Source organism: Lucilia sericata, unplaced genomic scaffold, assembly GCF_015586225.1.
Source record: "Lucilia sericata isolate MDLA Ls3-8-SP2 unplaced genomic scaffold, ASM1558622v1 Contig000029F_arrow, whole genome shotgun sequence".
Lineage (NCBI taxonomy): Eukaryota > Metazoa > Arthropoda > Insecta > Diptera > Calliphoridae > Lucilia > Lucilia sericata.
This window is the reverse complement of record NW_023994067.1, coordinates 633352-654823: the sequence shown is the minus strand read 5'-3', so window position 1 is coordinate 654823 and position 21472 is coordinate 633352. Positions and strand designations below refer to the sequence as shown.

The 21472-nt window shown below is 30.8% G+C and overlaps 1 protein-coding gene across 1 annotated transcript in view; it reads left to right on the top strand.

Annotated features, from left to right (window-relative positions):
* The window catches only part of LOC119610620 (serine-rich adhesin for platelets-like), a 190847-nt gene that overhangs the window by 19902 nt on the left and 149473 nt on the right, over positions 1 to 21472 (top strand). The window lies entirely within an intron of this gene.

Below are 21472 nucleotides of genomic sequence, written 5' to 3'. Positions count from 1 at the left end.
GGTTTGTTTGGTATTGAAAACGGGCAATATCAGTCCACGTTTTCGCATAGCCCCCATAAATGTGGCCCCCCGAAAAAGAGCTATAACAGTCATAACTGTTTTAAAAATGCGAATTTCATATCAACCAAATTCTCTCTACAAAATTTTTTGAGGATCGGTACATAAATGAAATTCGTTATACAGAAGTAAGTTTCTTACAAGCCAAAATCTCTCTACCGAATTTCATAATTGATCCCACCGCTCATACATATATGTTCATGGTTTAAAAGTTGGAGATAAATATTTTGTTTTTAAAAAATAAAATGTTGTTAATCCGAAAGGGATGTGTCCAAATATCAACCCAATGTTTATAGGAGAGCATTCTATTTACGGCTTACAGTTTGATGGTGGATATATAAGATTCGAATATAATACTCTTACTTGTTTTAATTTTATATTAATAAATCTAATACTTTTTGACAAAATAATAATAATTACCTTTCGAACAAAAATACGTACTTTTCTTAGTGAAGTTTTGAGTAACACTTTTGCTGGGATACATATAGTTTTTGCTGAGAATTATTTTATTACTTTTGTCCTTTCTGCAAAAACCGAGACACATTGGCAACGCATTGTTTTATTAATAACAATTTTAATTGTATTGTTTTTAATAAGTACTTAAGCTGATTTTAATTTAATTAAAGTAAAATAACATAAATCAATCAAATTGAAGTACATGAAAATGAATGTATGTATGGTTTGGGACGATTTTATGCAAAAAAAGATTTAAATTGTCGTATTCGGGCCATAAAAAAGACAACTGCAAACAATAATAATATTAATCGTTTTTGTAGGCTTACAGTATACTGAACAGAATGTTAAGAGAAAACAATCAGAAAAACTTAATTAAAATTAAAGGCTTGGTATTGAAGTTGGAAGTTTTAAAGAACTAGGATAAAGTTAGAAACATTTTAACAAACTACAATTTCTTTAAAGTGCAATTATTACATACTTAAAAAGTTTAGTAAGACCAGCAGGTCAAACATTTAACTGATCCGAAAACTCTTGTCAGTTTTTAATTATTTAACACATTTTCTCTTTAAGCAATTTTGAATTTCATTATTTCTGCCTTAACGGCTGAAAACACATATTATACCGTTATATAAACTATAACAGTATCTTCAAACTTCTGTCACGTCCAGCAAATGCAATTTAATCATTTTACTTTATATTGTATACGAACTCCTGGAATAACATTTTACACAAAAAAAAACCCACAACCAGAAAACCTGCTCCACACACACACACAAAATATCATCATGTAATTGCAGCAATATGTAGCAACCAAAAATAAACGTAACAATAGCACATACTACTAACATAATCATCATCATAGTCCTTAACATCAGCAACAATATATAATATCAACTGCAACAGCAACCAGCTAAATATTCGTTGAGGAAATTGAAAGAAATTTTGGTGAAATTTTACGCTTCAATACGTAAGTGACATACATACATATAAACAAAGCACAAATTCGCTCACTCGTTTATCCCCAAAAGATACGAATACAAAACACTACCACTTTGTTAATATCTGGCAGTTTTAAAGGAAGGAAGTAACCAAAATAATGCACAGTGTAGCAAGTTGACTTTGGCATCAAGAAAAAAAAAAGTAAATTTAAAGCTGAGATCACCCAACTAAATAGTCGCTATGTTCTATCGGGTATAAACAACGAAGTTGTTAGAAAACAACAAATTTGTAGGGATCTAACTTCTTCTCTCTAATGCACTTTATGTGTATTTTGTTATAACCACTACAGCGTATGGATTTGTCTACAAGTAAGTGTCGTCATGATGTGTATGTATATGCTTTTGTCAAGGAATATTAAGTCTGTCATAAAAATGTCAATACTGTTTTATGTTGTGTTTTGCTTTTTCGGGGAATTGAATAGAAAATTGAATTGAAATGACATTAAATGTTTAAAAATATTTTTCAACTACTCATTCGTTGAGTGTTTATTTGTAACGATGTTAACATTTACATTTTACTATTGTTTTGCTTTATGGGTATTTCCATGAATATGTAAACCACAACTGGAAAAAAACATTCCTGGAATTACTTGAATCCTAATCAGTGACTCATTTCTGTATTTTTCTCGAATAGAGAAAAAAACAAGTAAGAAAGTATAGTCGGGCATGGCCGACCATTTTTAAAATTTTTATTTTTCAAAAAGAAACTTTTATGTTGAATTTTACCTTAATTGCAAAGTATTTAAGCAATTTATTGATAGAAAACAAAATTTTCTAAATGAGGCTTTATATAGGACTATAGGCCTAACATGAGCCGATCCTCATTAAATTTGGGAAAAGGATATCATTTTAAATAACAGTTAGTTTTGTTGAGTTTCATTGCGATACAAATGGTTACAAGTCATTTTTTAAGACATTGTTTGAAGATGGGTTTGCATGGGGGCTAGGGTCAAATAAGGGCCGATCATTACGAAAATCTTCAGTGTCATTTATACTTATATAGAACTTATTTGTGCCAATATTTAGAGAGATAATTGTATATTTGACGTAATTATGGCATAAAAAGCCTAAATCGGGAGGTACGGTTGCATGGGGGCTAGGTGAAATAATGGACCGATTTCAACCATTTTTAATAGTTCCTGTACCAAAAAACATACTTGGTCCAAATTTTATCAAATTATCTTGAAAATTGCGGCCTGTACCTTGCGCACAAGGTTTATATAGACAGCCAGCCAGCTGGACAGACGGACGGACGGACATGTCTTAATCGACTCAAAAATGATTCTGAATCGATCGGTATTCTTTAAGGTGGGTGTAGGACCAATATTTTTGTGTGTTACAAACATCAGCACAATCGTATAATACCCTCCCCACTATAGTGGTGTAGGGTATAATTATAATACGTAAATATGTAATGAGCGTTAAAGTCATTTTTTGAAGGGGACCTTGTATGGGCGGTAGGGTCAATTATGGACCGATCCTCACTAAATTTGGTAGAGAGATTTTGGCTCGCATAAAACTTATGTGTGTCTAATTTCGTCACTATATTCATATTTTTAAACCAGGGGACCTTATATGAGGATTAGAGTCAATTATAGGCCGATCCTCAAAAAATTTGGTAAAAAGATTTTGGCTCATATGAAACCTATTTATGTCGAAATTCATCGCTAAAGCTGTTTTTTGAAAGTCCACTTGTAGGGGGCTATCCGAAAAGTGGACCGATATTGTCCATTTTCAATGCCAAATAAACCTTAGCAATAGAGAATATCTATGCAAAATATAAACTGTGTAGCTCCTCCCGTGTGGGCCTTATCGTGATTTCAACAGACAATCGGACGGACGGACAAGGCTATGGGTATAAAAATACATTGGTCGAATTGGTTTGAAAAGTTTTTACAAATCTTCATTTCCTTAGCCTGTGTAATTTATTAATTTCTAAAAAGTTAACTTAATTTTCAAAACCTTTCACATTCTTTTCACATTTAAGAAGGAAATACATTATTAACATCTCATGGTAAAATTGTGGCAGAAAAATTAAATAAATAACACGTATACGCCACGTATTCATAATATCGGTTAAAAAACAAAGGGAGCCAATTTTTCCATGAGATGTGAAATATTCTGTATGTGAAAATCATGAATGAGACCAAAATTCCACTTTAATTTAAAAATTTTAATTTTTTTTTTTTTTGGAAAAAAATTTAAATTTGTTGATGCAGAAAGCACCAGGTAAATTCAAAAAACCCTAATTTTAATTTAAAATTCCACTTTGGTCCAATTTCAAATCTTAAACTCGACGCATGTGAAATTTCATTAGAATTTAAGATCTGCAGCAATTTGAACTGGAGCGATTTTCAACAAACTATAGTAGATTAAAATTTTTCTATATAAAAATAAATTTACACATGTGAAATTTCATTAGAATCGAACAAACCGTTTAGAAATTCCAGAATTATTTATTTGTTTTTTATTTCTACACTACTGTGCGTTAGTGTAAGATATGAAACTATCGCGAATTTTAGCATTATCTCAACTGGATTGCTATTGTAGAATATTTTATAAATAGTTTTATAAATATGTTCATATAATTTGTTAATAAAGTTTTCCTTTTTTTTCTTTTGCAGGTTAGTAACAGGAAGAACCATAATACAACTTTATTATTTTAATGTACATATCTAATTTTCAAAAGGTAAGAGTACTATATTCGGCTGTGCCGAATCTTATATACCCACCATCAAATCATGTGTATTAAATTTCAAGAAAATTTCGGAAAGTATAGTATATAAATCGATACTTTTGCTACCACAATTTAATCATTTGTAGGATTTATTCTAAACTAATCATATATAAATAGTAATATAGTCAGGGTGATGGTAATACTTATTTTATCATATTTAATAATTTTTTTAATGATTTCATTTCCTGTAAATTTACTTATGGTCAATTTTTGACCGATCCTCCGAACATTTTACAAAGATTTTGGTTTTCTAAGCCTTATACGAAGGCTTTGATCCAATATGACCCGATGTTCATAATATTTGACAGAAAGATTTTAGATCATATATAAAACTAGGTCATGGTACTGGTATTTTTAAGCCAGTTATGGACGTTAATGTCATTCCATGAGAAATTTGGTAGGGAGATTTTGGCTCATAAAAAACTTGTTTATGTGGAATTTTATTGACATAGTGATGTTTTTAAACCATCTATGACTGTTTACACTGTTTTTCGAGGAGCCACTTGTATGGGGCCTATGCGCAAACATGGACCGATATGGCCCATTTTCAATGGGCAAAACATGTTTGTGTCGAATTTTATCAAGATGGCCTTATTTGATAGTGAAATATGTGCTTTTAAGTGATTGGATATATGGCCCATTGGACCGATATGGCCCATTTTCAATGCCAAATAAACTGCATCAATAAAAAATATTTATGCAAAATTTCTGCTACTTAGCTCTTCTCGTTCGAACTCTATCGTGCTTTCAACAGACAGACGGACGGACATGGCTAGATCGTCTTAGAATTTTATAGGGACCCAGAATATATATACTTTTGTGGGTCTGTGACCAATATTTCGATGTGTTACAAACGGAATGACAGAAACAATATATCCTCCATCTTTTTTGATGGTGGGTATAAAACCAAATGGAGACTTGATATGTTAAACTAAACTTTGTATAAGTAACTATTCAAATTTTACTTTTTCATTTATAAAAACTTTTTCTCATTTTATAGTTTTATCGTTATAGAACATAAAAGGACATATTGTTCATTCTCTACAATTTAAAGAGTAGAGTTTAAAAGGCTTTTCTCTTTTTTTTTTTTTTTTTTTTTTTGAGTCTAGTTTTGACGTTTACCATAAAAAAATTGCTCACACCCCGAAAATAAAGTAAATTTTTGAAAAAATATGAAAGAAAAAAAAAATATTGTAGCAAAAAACTTATATTCTGAGTTATGTCGGTACTGTTGTAAATGAATAATATGTTGAAGTATTCTACAGCAATTGCATCTTTTATACAACTAAATGATATTAACAATTCGTACACAACAACATGTTCCTGCCATTTAATCAATGTTAAGATGTTAAAGTTGTTAACGTGGCTATAAACAGACATTTTGTTGAACTAAAGATACTATATGTTTGGCGAATGTTTATCTGAAGCATGGACTTTTGACTGATTGATAGTAAAATACCAATGACTATTTCCATTCATTTATTCCATTTTTTTGTTTGTTGTGCGATTGCTGTTCATCCATCCTCTTTCAATTTAAAGTCATTTTGTTAAATGTAAGTATGATGGTTATGGATTTAAACGTACACACATACATATGTACCCGTACATATTGGAAGCTACATACACAAAAATCTGTTTAGATAGCTTAAAAGGATTCTTCGAAAAGATGTGTTTATTTTTTGTAAATAAAAGGAAAAGGAACATTAAGGTATATAAGTGATTCAGAAAGTGATTCTGAGTTGATCGGTTTACTTTAAGGTGGGTGTGGAACCAATAATTTTGTGAGTTATAAACATTAGTACAAACGTACGTATGTTTTAAATTGTAAATTTCAGACAAGCGAGGATAGCTAAATGATTAATCTATACAATTTAAATCTAGTTTAATTTTTTTGATAAAATGTTAAGCAATTTTTAAAGAAAAGAAATTTTCAAAATTATGCCAGTGTTGTAGCAAACGAACGATATGGACTGTTGAAAGTATTACCTGTTAAACATTTACAGAAAAACACGAAATACATGATACTCACTCAGACACATACACTTCAAGACTATGAATAGATGTCTAAAAAGGATTATTGAGTTTCGTTTGTTTGTCTGTCGCTGCAATTTGTTTGTTTGCCAATTTCATGTACGACTGACTACTCGAATGGCTTAAATGTTGTGATGCTCATTTTCCTTTCTCTAACTATAGATGTGTTTTTTTTTCTGTTTGTACTAAAATTTGTACTTTAATTTGATTCAAATTGCATGAACATTTTTGGAATTCATTCGAAATTGTAAGCAAGAATATTTGCTTTGGTGATGTCGTTTTTTTGCGGAGTTTTAAAGCTGCTACTGTTGCTGTCGTTATGTTATTTCTGAGCCCTATAGTATATTAAACAACATTTGTTTGTAACTACTAGAAATAATGGTATCATTACGGCCTCCAGGGTCTCTTTCGGAGTCCATAGAATTCTGTCCGTCCGTTAATCAAATAATACTCTCCCCATTATAGCGGATTTGGCTATATAGATTTGGATGATATGTAATTGAACATAGCTTTCATATAATCTCCAAAAAGCTCCATTTTTTGGAATCACAAAATAAAATTAAAATGCACAAAAAGCATTCATAAGATTACCTATACTGAAACCTGTTGAAACATTTGTTATGATCGCTCTATACTCGTACGCATATAATTACCACTTTAATTTAAGACATGTTCACCCGACAAACTGCCTCTATAAGTCGAGGTCTACAGATTTTAATTTTGAAAACATATTTATGAATTTTAACATATGTACTTGAGGATCATAATGGAATCACTTGTGTACCTAAACATAGGGTCGAACTTTACCCACAAAATTTTCCTACTTCTTCTTTATTATTGCTGTGAAGGACAATACAATGGTATTGAGTTTTTAAGATACTTTTATTGAATTTCTAATTTCTTAAATTCCAAATAGATAGTTATAAATGTCAAGACATTTATTTGGTGAAAAGAAAATACAAAGTCTTGTTGTTGTTGTTGTATTTCTTCATTTTATGTTTTTATGCCTGATGTTGCTGATTGTCTATACTGTTGTTGTTGATGATAATGATTGTTAAGGTGATAGATACTTGTTTTTGATTTGGTATCTTTACAAATAAATGTTTATCAATGATGCTGTGTGACAGTTGTTCTTCTATTTGTCTCTGCTTGTAACCAGCATTGATAACAAATCGATTTTTCGTAAATAGAAATGCAATTGGGTTTTTTTTGTGGTTTTCAGTGCAAAAAATAAACAAACTGGAAAAAAATTCACACAACTAAAATACCAAAAAAAAAACTGGACAACACAAAACACTTGACATTGTCAAGTCATACAGCTAAACACACAGGATAAAAGCAATTTTGTAAATTGTCAAATGACATGAAAAATAACGAGAACAGAAAAGGAATACATCCATCCAAATACACACACACGCCCGCTTTTACACGCAGATGATGAAGTAGAATACATTAAAAGAAAACAACACCCATATGCGAGGTCCGTTAAAAAAAAATATAATTTCAATGAAATCAAAATTATTATTTTCAAAGTCTTTATATGTACTTCCTAATCAATATTAAAACATTCAGTTTGTTGAAAATAAATTTCAAGATTTTCATTTAAGCATGAGTGTATCTTTTATGTTGCCCCTCACATTGGCCTATTCCATAATGTATTAGATTTCTTTGGGTTTGTTTAGCAGTTTTTTTATGTTTGACAATACAACAACATCATGCCACTAACCTTTTCATTTCACAAACAATCACTTTTAAGTTGACCAAAAAATAAACGAACATACAACCATTCCACAAAAGGATGAAAAAAGACAAGCTACTACAACATTTGTTGAAATAAACATATTGACCAGAAAAGGAATTTAAAACAATGTTTAAAATAGTGTGTAAAAAGAAAAGTCCTTTAATTTACAAATCAAATATGAGGTGTCATCTACATATACAAATGTAGTTAGTTAATACTATAGTCACAAATTAGTTCATTTGCTTTTGTTTTTATAATCTTATTAAGGAATAAGTTTGTGAAAAATACATCTTTTTTATGTAGAACCATGCGACAGCAATATTTGGATAGGAATGAGGTTATATATAGTAAAACTTCGTTTTCAGTTTTTTAATCTTTTTTCATTTTTAAGTTTTAAGGATATAAAAATTTATCAAAATATTTTTATCCATTAGTTCTGGTCAATATGGGAATCAAATAAAAAAATACAATTTCCAGAACTACTTGTGGAGAGTTTGTGGAACTAATTTCGATTAGGTCCAGAAAAATTTATATTAAGTGATTTTCGGAGTGGACCTTGTACGAGTGCAATGACTTATTATGGGCCAATCTTGGCAATGCCAAAAAATTTAGGAGAATGATTTGTATATTTACACACCATACTCCTCTCGAGTTTTACTCCGACGTCGACATTTTTACTGAACTAAATCCGTTTTAGTGTTTTTTTTAGTAGAATGATTTATCCCGATATATTAATTTATTAATGAGTTATGTGGTATTAAGTGATTTTCCGAAGTAAACCTTATTTGGAAGCTAAGACCAATTATGAACCGATCTGGAAAATACACATTTATGATGAATTTTATCCCGATAACTTTGATTGTGAATGTGCGTTTAACTAATTTTCGGAAATGGTTCTTATATGGGAGTTGTGATCATTTACGGACCGATCCGGACAAAAATTTCATATAATAATTTATATGTACGCAAAATAAATTCAAGTCGAATTTTACAACAAAATCTTTATTAATTAATGAAATATGTGCGTTTCAGTGATTTTGGGAAGTGAACCTTATATGGGAGCTATTACCAATTACGGGCCTATCCGAAAAAAATGTCGTAGCATGATTCATATATAGACAAAAAATATTGGTATCGAATTTTATCACAATAGCTTTACTTATTAACGAAATATGTGCATTTAAGTGATTTTCGAAAGTGTACCTTAGAGTGGGTCGGTCTCTATGGACAAAAAAAAAGTTGTGTCAGTCACCCCCTAGGATTAAAGATATGTTAATAACATTTCCAAAAATATAAAAAATATTTTTTTGCCACGCCTAGAAATACCGCCCTTTTTGTTTTTTATATATAACGTCGCCATTTTAAGTCTGATCGTAACATATGATATATCAATATTTATGGCTTGACTGTAGCTATATTTCACTCTTAGAAAATTTTTTAATTCGACGTCATATTCTATGCGTGACTTCTGATATCTCGGATCCTTCCCCAAAATCGAAAATTGTGGCTTTACTGGAATAAAGTACATTGAATTATATGAACTATTAGGTTTTAAAATGCTCACTTTTATGCATAAACACCTATTTTGTAGATATTTAAAAATGTTGAAGTATTTATCAACCGTTCCCATAACAAACAATTAATTTGCCAGGAAAAACAGTCGACATTTTTTTTAAATGAACAGAAATCCGTTTTATTGTTTCAGTTACAAACCATTTCAGATCCTACTTCCTTTCAAAATAGCAGAAAGTTAACTATGTATGTACTATATATCAAGACAGCAATATAGTGGTTTTGCTATGTCCGCCCGGCTGTCCATCCATTTAAACCTTGTAATCAAACTACAAGTCGCAATTGATAATTTGATGAAAATAGGCTCAAATATTTCACTTTACCAAAGGACGAAATTGTTTGAAAATGGATTAAATCGGAGCTCTTAATTGTGGCTTGTCGTTATTTCCCTCTTAAACACTTCCATTATGATGAAATTCTGCATATCTAACTCCTATATGAACATAAATCCCTCCACCAAATTTTGATAGGATCGGTCTATAAGTGATCCTAGCTCCCATATATAGGCTCTTTCAGAAAATTAGTTTTTTTTCAATATAAATGCTTTATTAAAAAAGAAATCATGTTTTAGATATACTCATAACTGGTATCATATGGTCGGCCATTCCCGACCAATATTTTTTTATTAGTTTTTATTTCAAGAACTTCTTTAAAAATATATAACTATTTAAGAAAAGTTAATCTATCATTAAATAAATTTATTACATTTTATAAAAATTAGTATAAACATTTTTGAAAATTGTTTAAAAAAGAACCAAGAGAGTAATTGTATGGTAAAAACAAGAAATATTTTTATAAAGTATAACTATTTAATTTTGCATAGATTTTTATAAAATAAAATGTTTAATTTTTATGTACCTACGTGATTTTGTTATTAATTAATAAAATTAAATGCCGAATAAAATTATCTTCCTTGTGTTAAGATAAGGGCAGAATGAAATTTGTGTATTGTAAATTAATTTGAAAAAATAGTTTTCGACCATATCCCTAGCAAATTAATTGTTTGTAGTTAGAACTATGTATACAGGTATTTTTAAATACCTGTAAAATAGCTGTTTATGCATAAAACTGGGCATTTTAAAAGCTAATAGCTCATATAATTAAATATACTTTATTCCAGTATAGCCATATTTTTAGATTTTGGGGAAGGATCCGAGATATCAGAAGTCGCGCATAGAATATGATGTCGAATTAAAAAATTGTCTAAGTGTGAAATATAGCTACAGTCAAGCCATAAATATTGATATATTATATGTTACGAGCGGACTTAAAATGGAGGCGTAATATATAAAAAACAAAAAGGGCGGTATTTCTAGGCGTGGCAAAAAAATATTTTTTATATTTTTGGAAATGTTATTAACATATCTTTAATCGTAGGGGGTGACTGACTCAACTTTTTTTTTCGACCCACCCTAGTGTACCTTATATATGTATTTCAGGGAGTTATTCACGATAAATTAATTTCCGGGAATATGTAGCTTTGTACGGGGGCTATGGGAAATTTTGGATTGATTGTTATGATATTGAACATAATTGATCCATGCCAGAAAAAAATTACGTGTGACAAAATTCATCGAAATATCCTTGATAGTTTCAGAAAAAACTGCTTTAGAATTAGGAAAAAAACTCAATTTTTTCGAGGTAGTTCAAAATTTGCATTCATAACATTTTACGTTGTGAACCGATTTTGTTGATTTTCAATACCAAACTGCTTAAGACAATAATATATAGTTGATTTCCTTTGCTTAGTTTTAACGTGTTATATACAGACGGTCATTGCTAAATCGACTAAGAATTTGATAAGGATCCATACTGCTTAGGACAATAATAGATATTTGCGCTATATTTGCTTGATTTCCTTTGCTTAGTTTTAACGTGAGCGTCTTTTACACAGACAGACGGTCATTGCTAAATCGACTAAGAATTTGATAAGGATCCGAAATATATATACTATTTTGCGTCTCAGATGACTATTTCTTGGTGTTATACACTGAACGACAAACTTATATATACCCTCTATCACCACTGATAGTGGTGGAGGGTATAAAAATGTCCCGTTTTGTCCAGCAGTTTTTTTAATCCTCCTATATCTATTCCATTTCGGAAACATCTTCGTGACATATGTATCTCAAACGACGCGCATTTATTTCAGTTTTTATCAAGTGCACAAAAGTTTTATTAATACGATAGTTCGTCGATTTCCTGATAAAAATTATAAAAATTAAAAAACTCATCAATGGTTGATGGCTGTGGTTGTTATAGATTTTTGTAGTACAACAAGTACTTTATAAATACACTTTGCATAAAATAATTTACTTATGTTCCTATTTCAAATAAATAATAGCATTTAAAACACAAAGAAGTCATTAAAAAGCATTAGATTTAAAAAGTCATTTAATATTTCACAAATTTCCCATTTAAAGGTTAAAAGTTATTTAAGTAGTCTAATTATACATCTATTGAAATCATATTATACATAGAGAGAAAACTGTTCATTTATTTGGTTTCATTTACGAATTTAACAATACAAAGAACATAAATAAACAATTGAACAAAATAAACCGAACAAATAAAAAATTAACATTACAAAATCAAATACATTCATACATTACAATCATTAGTAAGTGAGTGTGTAAAATGAATATAATACCCAATAATGATGATTTCGATAATAAAAGAATAATGCTTATAATAATGAAACGAGGTTGATGGCCAGGACAATGATTTTGTTTTTTCCTTTTTTTGATGTTGATATAAATTGCTGTCATAAAATTTACATAAAAGCTTCCGTGTAAAATTCATTTTAAACAAATAAAATCCTTTTACCAATTTCCTACTTCCTTTTGCTTTCGTTCGTCTTTCGTCCCCATCATTCAACTGAACATGTTTTAAATAAACAACAATAAAAACAAATGGGTAAGAAAGAGCCAGTGCCGACTGAAGACATGATACATAAAGTCGATTTTTAAGGCAGAAGAGAAAACCTATAAACATAAACTATCGACCAGTTTGTTGTAAAGTTAAATATTTTCGAAAACAACCAAGTAAGTTTAATATAAAACTTTATTCAATACATGCTGGCGGGAAATATTGTAAGGCCTTACAATTGTCTGGTCTTTTTAAAAGAAAAACAAGAAATTAGCAGGCCCTGTATCCGCAAAATAAGGCCTACTAACTGCATATTTTTTTTCCTCTGGGGTATTATACGTATGTAAATATTTGATATATGTATAAGTAGTACGTAATTTTTATGTTATTAAAGATTACTACTATTATGCAGCATGCTGTATACTACTACATCAAACTCTTATTGCAAATTTCATTCAGTAAGAAAGTTTGTTATATAATTTTACAAAACAATGAATTAGCGATAATTTTAAGTAACACATGTCCGAGCATTGAACAAAAGCCGTTGAATTCCAAAAATTATCCATCAGTCTATTTTTATTATTATTGCCGATAGTAGCGTACATTTGTTTGTATCTTCACCATGACATTATTGCTATAAGGACAACTGCCTGCTTCTTACTATTGCTACATGTTTCTTGTCTACTATAGTTTATGTTATAGTAAATAGGAAAATTTTACATGAACTTTAATATGTTGTAAACGTAAGTGTACAAAGAACACTTCCACTTAGTAATAAAACAATTGGCAACAGGTGTAGTTAAGGATTGTAACACAATACAAGAACAACAAACAATTTTAACATAAATATTTACTTAAGCATGAGTAAGTACAGTAAGTAGTAGGTTGTGACAAAGCAACAGATATTTCTTCTTATATTTGGATAAAACTCAAAAACTACAAGAAAAATATGTACGAACAAAAAAAGAAAAAAATAATAATGAAAAACATTTTATAAAATTTATAGAGTATTGACTTACAATACCTAGAGCTTTGCCCTCTCCCTGGCCTTTCGTTTAAATTGTTGTAAGTCAAAAGATACTTTGTCCTGTTGTTGTCATAGTTTATTGATTTACATACATTGTCAAAATATTAAGAGCATCATTTCCATGAGTTACAAAAGTTTTTTTTTATTTTCGTTTGGGATACGCAAATATGCAAATGATTCTTTTAGCATCATGATGTTATGGTTAATAGAATGTTACCATGAGATAGCTATTTAAAAGTATTAACTCTCTGTTATGTAACGTGCATACCCATTAACAGAGACCAGAAACTAAGTAAGTATTTATCTTGTCAAAAAGTATTTCCTAGCAGAGCTGGACATCCTAGTATTATTATATTTTTTAGCTTATACTAACATTGACCTAGTAGAGCCATCAAAGCGGCTGATCTATAAAAAAGTGGGACTTTATGGATTAATTATTTCTTTAATTACTACCACGGTCTAATGGTTTAATAGATTTATGCTAACTAGTTTTTTGTATCCATATTTATGGAAACATCAGGGTGATTTAGGGATAGGGCCCTCAATGGGCATTTGAAATATAAATTATATTATCACTACAAATCATTTGTCGGATTTTATCTTAATATAGCCAACATTTTTAAACGATATTTCGACAATAAACTAATTTTTATACCCTACAGTGGGGAGGGTATATTGTATTTGTGCTGATATTTGTAACGCATAGAATTAAGTATACCAATCAACTCAGAATCATTTTCTGAGTCGATTAAGCTATATCCGTCCGACTGTCTGTCTGTCTGTCTGTCTGTCTGTCTGTCTGTCTGTCTGTCTGTCTGTCTGTCTGTCTGTCTGTCTGTCTGCCTGTCTGCCTGTCTGTCTGACTTGCAATCAAAGTATAGGTCGCAATTTTGAAGATAATTCGATAAAATTTGGTACACATATAACTTTCGATTTTTGATTGATATTAATCCACCTAGCCCCCATATAACCGGACCCCCTAAATTGGGATTTGAAGCTCATACTATGCCAAATATAATAATATCCTTACAAAAATAGGCACAAATACGTTTTATACAAAAATAAATGATACAAAATTTTGATAAAATCAAAAATATATATCGAAATAAAGCCAAAATTCAACATAAACTAATTCAACATATAGTAATATCCATATATATTTTTTTAATTGTTGTAAGAGGATTTGTATGGTAGGGTCAATTATGGATCGATCGTCATGAAACTTGGTAGACATATTTTCATTCATATAAAACTTGTCGAATTTCATCGCTATACTGGTATTTGTACACCTCTTATGATTGTCAATACCAGTTTTTGAAGGGGACTTTATTTGGAGGTTAAGGCCAAATGTAGCCATTATGTTATTTCTGGTACAAAAGACATAATATTTTATTTGCATCTACAACGTCATGTTAAAGTATAAGGACTCTTAAATAAAAATTCTTCCTAAGTATAGTCTGGCATGGCCGACCATATGATACCCTACACCACTGAGCATGTTAAAAATGTGGATTATATTTAATAACAAAGCATTTAAGTTGTTTACCTTAATTCCGAAATATTTTAACAATATGTTGAAAAAAGTGATTTTCTAAAAGAGAGGTTATATGGGGGCAAGGGTAAATATGGGCCTATCCTTATAAATTTTGGTACATGGCTTTACGTTTACATTAGAGTTATGTATGCTAGATTTCATCGTGATACTAGTGTTTCTTAGTGAATTATTGACCTTCAAGTCATTTTCAGAAGGGGACTTTGTATGGGGGCTAGGGTCAAATAAAGTCCGATACTTATGAAAATTGGTGGTATTATTAAGACGCATATAGAACTAAGTTTTGCCGATTTTTGTAGATATACTACAATATTTAACATAATTATGAACTCAAAAGCCCTTTCCGGGGGTAGGGTTGTATGGGGGCTAGGTGAAATAATGGACCGATTTCAACCATTTTCAACAGGCTTCGTTGTTGGACACGTATGGTGCAAATTTCATCAAAATATCTTGAAAATTGCGACCTGTAACTTGCGCACAAGGTTTACATGGACAGCCAGCCGGACAGACGGACGGACGGACATGGCTTAATCGACTCAGAAAGTGATTCTGAAAATGTTGGTGTAGGACCAACATTTTTGTGCGTTACAAACATCAGCACAAACGTATAATACCCTCCCCACTATAGTGGTGTAGGGTATAACTACTTCCCGAATCAATCTCTTAAGAATGGTAAAATTAAAAAACAATTTCAAACTAAATTTGTAACCAGTCCCTAGGACCCAAAAAAGCTGTTTCCAGTTTGTTTCTGTATAACGTTAGTGAATTAATTCTTCGCCATATCTGTTCCAGAATAACAACAACTTTTGACACTAAAACAGATCCAAAAGAAAAGCCTTTCAGCACTCTGAGGGCTACAACAGTAGCACCAGCAGTTGCTTTGGTAGTAAAAATTACAACTACTCGTATTCTTAAATACATATAATCGCATATGCAAAGCAAAAAAGAAAATAAGGAAACACATACAATAACCATAAATTTTTAAAGAATATAAATTTAAACAAAATGTTGGCACTACTTGTACTAATACAACACATAACACAACCAATAACAACGACAAACAGCAACAACAACATCAATAGTAAAATAAACAGCAGTAGCAATCGAAAGCAAAAAAAAAAAAAAGCAATCAGCAACATACAAAATGCTACTGTGCAGCAATGTTAAATCAAGCTCTAACAACCATACAAACTACAAACATAACATATCGACAAAACCAGTGTGACATGGTGGTAACAAATACAAACAAGATAGAGGGACCAACAAATGACAATAATACAACAACTGCTATGACTAATAAAAATAGTTCATTCAGTTGATTGTTTCATGTTAGTTTTTTTTCAATCGCAAATACCCATAACATTTTAAAAGACATGGTTGTCTCCACAATGTCTCAAATATGAATTTTAGCTTAAAGCTTGTCTATAATAGAAAAACCACATACATATACATATGTACGTGTACGTATATGTATGTATATTCGTTTATACGTAATCTTTAATTGCTGCTGTGGAAAATATTGAAAAACCTACAAAAAATCAAAACATCAGCAGTGAATGAAACAATTATTTAGCGTGAACAAGTAAGAGTGTTATATTCGGCTATGCCGAATCTTATATACCCACCATCAAACCTCGTTTGACTCGAATGAAACTTACTTATGTCGAATTTCATCTGTATACTCGTATTTTTGGGCCAGTTATAAGCGTTAAAGTAATTTTCTGAAGGGGACCTTATATAGGGGGGTAGGGTCAATTATGGGTCGCTCCTCATAAATTTGGTAGACAGAATTTGGTTCGTATTAAATTTATTTGTGTCGAATTTCATCGCTACACTCGTATTTTTAAACCATTAATGAGCCTTGCAGTCATTTTTTGAAAGAGACCTTATATGGGGGGTAGGGTCAATCATGGACCGATCCTCATAAAATTTTTAGATAGATTTTGACTCTTATGAAACTTACTTATGTCGAATTTCATCTATCTACTAGTATTTTTAAGCCAGTAATGAGCGTTAAAGTCATTTTCTGAAGGGGACCTTATATGGGGGGTAGGGTCAATTATGAACCTATCCTCATAAAATTTTGCATAGTGATTTCGGATCATAAGAAACTTACTTATGTCGAATTTCATTGCCATATTCGTATTTTTAAACAAGTTATGGCTATTAAAGCTGCTTTTCGAGGGGCCACTTGTATGGGGGCTATCCGAAAACGTGGACCGATATTGCCCATTTTCAATACCAGACAAACCTTACCTATAACAAATATTTATGTGAAATTTCAACCCTCTAGCTCATTCCATTCGGACTCTATAGTGCTTTCAACAGACAGACGGACGGACAGACATGGCTAGATCGTCTTAGAATTTAATGAGGACCCAGAATATATATACTTTTGTGGGTCTATGACCAATATTTCGATGTGTTACAAACGGAATGACAAAATCAATATACCCCCATCTTTTTTGATGGTGGGTATAAAAATAAATATGAAAACATGAATCTATGGGAGTTTTGTCTAAATAAGAAAAGCTATCGTTATGTAAGGCTGGTTTAAAAATTAAAAATTTGTATTTAAATTACTTTTTAATTATATTAAGACCTACAATTTGTTGAACACCTCTTTTATTCAAAATACTCTTACACCTATCAAACTTAAAATAAACGAATTATTATGTTTTCATCTACGCCTTAACACTAACAATAAACCAGTAACTTAGACTTGTACAATATCAATTAAATTTGACTTAACATTTTATATTTGAAATAAACATCTCCATAGCAAACAAGAAGACGCCTATCAGAATTTCCCCTCGCTTAAAATATAAATGAATGTAAATATTTGCCTAAAAATAGATTTAAACAACCATAAATTAAACTAATTATTGAATTTTCGAAAATCACTAGAGATACATACATATCTTAAAATAGCCATCTCCATCCACCAGCGTTAATAACAAAAGAAGAACAACAAAAATATTTGTAAGCTTAATGCGATAGCTACGCTACATACATAAAATAGCTACTGTGGCTGACGATGGTTTTCAGTCAATAAGTATTAAACTCAATTATTTACAATACAGCCATTTCAACAAGTTTATTTACCTGAGGGCCTTAAGATTTGTCACTCACAAATGCATGAAGAAGACACACAATTATTGTTATACAAAAGACAGAGCCCCTATCAATCTTGATGGAAAATAATAATAAAACAATCAACAAGAACATTTTGATCATGATGACGAAAAGTGTCCAATGCTAAAGAGAAGATTAACCACTATCTTACTGACGATTGTTTAGCCCAACATACTTTTTATTTATAATATGTATTTTGTATGGCAAATAGTTAAAATTGCGAACGCTTAAGACTACACTCCTTGGGATATAGATATTATGGCTCATTTGTTGCCTTTATTAGGCCATTCAATAGGACGTGCAAAAAAAGGTATTGATATAATAAATTATTTGTTAAATTTATCGTAACAACCAGCGAAAATGGGATTAAGTTAATTTTATTATGTGACATGTAACGCAAGGAAATGACCGTAGACATTTGGCTTTACTTCTCTATGAACTTAAAAGTTTCAGATTCACTTATTGATTCGCCAAAGCCATGTCAAACAAACAAATAGTTAAGACTGTATTTTAAAGGAAAGTAACAGTGCTAGATCCGAATCTAGAGTATCAAGAGGAACAGCTTTTTTTTAAGAATTTCATCTATATCTCAATCGTTGCGTATGTAATGAATACAAAAGAAAAATTAAAAATACATTTTTTTGAAAGGACTTTTCAGTTCTTGATCTCAGTGCAATATGTTAAAAAAATTCTGCATTATTTTCGAAAAGGGTCTCAAAATAATTTTATATTTTTTGAGTAATTTTGTTACACAGAAGATAAAGTTAATTCTAAGACCGTGTTGGATTTAAAAAAAAAAAGCTCTAACCGAATACTCTCCCAGGGCACTCAGGAGTAGTCTACAATACAAGAGCGAATGTAGCTTTAAAGGGAAGGGAGCTCGAGGTAGTTAACCTGACGAACGTAAAACCATTTGACGTAACGAGGGCATAATTAAAAATATGGTTGAGAGAAACACATAAGGCCTCTTGAAATAATGAAACGGTGGTTAGAACTATAAAGATCCTATGGGGTGACCCTATCGGGAGTAGGACGAGAAGGCTGCTCAAAATGAGCAAATCTGAGGTTAGTATGATGGTACATATTCTGAGTGGGCACACATGATTGCGGGCACATCTATACAAAACAGGACGTGCGGATTCAGACGTATGTAGATCATGAAAAGAGAACAGTGACACTTTGGAGCTTCTGGAACTTCTTTGACACTGTCAGGCTCTCGCCGAAATTAGATCAAAATATCTTAGGAGTGATATTATTCCGGATATGACATTCCTCACGAACACTGATTGGAAAATTCTTAGGAATTACTGAGTTTCTGAACATCGACTGATAATACTTCCAGTAAATAATATTTCAGGTTTTTAGATTATTTTGGAATTTATATGCCTCTTAAAAGTCGTTTTGCGGACTAGAAATACTCTCCAAAATTGTAGATATTTGTTCCCGCAATCGCTAGGTTAGGCAACTGAGGCACTTTTCAAATAATATATTTTATTTCTTGCCGTATTTAGTACATTAATGCGCATCGTTTTGGAGATGTTCCTAGAAAAAATTGATCCACCGGACTCCATTCACCATAGTATATTTCCAAAAAAAAATTTTTTTTTCTATAAATTTTTTTCCAAAATTTTTCTTAAAAATGTTATTGAAAAATTGCTCATTCAAATATTTTTTGTTTAAACTTTTACAAAAACACAAGTAAGAATGTATAGACGGGCATGGCCGAGTATGAAAGAGACGCACCAACAGACATAGCTTAAGCGACTCTGAAAGTAATTCTGAGTAGATTGGTATTCCCACTATAGTGGAGTAGGGTATAACAAATTCTGTACATAAATAGTTATAATACCCAGCAACAGATGAAACCAAATTTAGTCTAAATCTAAACTCTAAATTGGATAAAGTTTTCTATAAACATTTAACTCCAATAAAATTTTCTTTAGAAAATCTTAAGCCTATTTAGAATTTCCCATTTGCATAAAGGGCATTTAAAATTCGACTAAAATCAAAATGCAAAAAAAAAAGTTTTGCTACTTTAAATGGCATAAAATACAACAAACTAGAAGAAGTGGTTCAAGAGGAAAGAACATACAACAATTTAAGTTGCAATTTACCAGCAATTATAAGTAGATGAAGTAAACGAAGAGACTTAATGCAACAAACTGACTTAAATGGTATATTTTATAGAAAAGCAGAAAAAAAAATTCCCCCTAAACACACACATTTTTCACTTTTACTTTTTTTCCCCCAAAGGCAAATTTAAATTGACGTTAATGGCCATGTTGACCAAATGGCTGGGTTTAGTTCAATAAAATGCTGTCTGTAGCAATTGACTACAATGACGCTGATGATATTAGTGTTTTTTTTTTATTATTTTAAAATATTCCATACAAATCTTCAGATTCCTCCATTGTTATACGATTTTTTGCTTTGGCTGGAAACCTATAAATTTATTATAACTACCGGCCGTGTTAATGCAACAACAGGCTGTATATAGCTGCAACAACTGTGGCGGCAACTTAATAAATGCACCTAAACGACCTTGAGTCCATCATGTATTTCTTACAAGACTCTTCTACTGTCCTCGTTGTTTACTTCCAAAGCAAGCTGGTTTTGTGTGATTTTTGTATATTCTTTTGGTATCTTGTAAATTGTTACGAATTTCTTGTTGATTTTCTTTTGCTTGTTTGTGCCTGGAAGTTGATACCAATTTTGTATTTTTATGGTATTTCTACCTTTAAAACAAATTATAGGATTCTAGTTTTGTTTTCAAGCATCAAGACTTTGGCATGATAGTGTTTACTTCATCACCGACAAAGTCTAGTAAGTGGCTGAGTGAGTAAGTCTTTGTTTAGGCACCAACACTCACAAAAAAAAATCATCATAAATTATTAAATTGTTTCTTTGTGCAACCTGAAATCTTGACGAAAAAAAAAGACCTATTGTTAACAATAATGAGCACGAGCAGCTAGGAGTAGATTGAGCATTAAGTTGTGGATAATTGTAGAGAATAAACTGATGTTTTGATGCTGTGTTTTTGCTGCTATTGCCATGCATACCTGTCGACGACATTATAGATATTGTTCTTGATTTCGGTTGATTGTGCTGCTGATTATAGAGAAGTTCTTTTGTTTCTTTGATTAGTATTTTGTATGAATGGCTTGAATTTTATTTTACTCCTTTTTATTACTATTTCACATTCAAGTGTTATTAAAATTTTTACGGAAATTTTAAACTAAAAATGTTTTAAAGACCAAATTCTTTTTTTTGGAATGTGAACATAATTTAAGCTATTTAA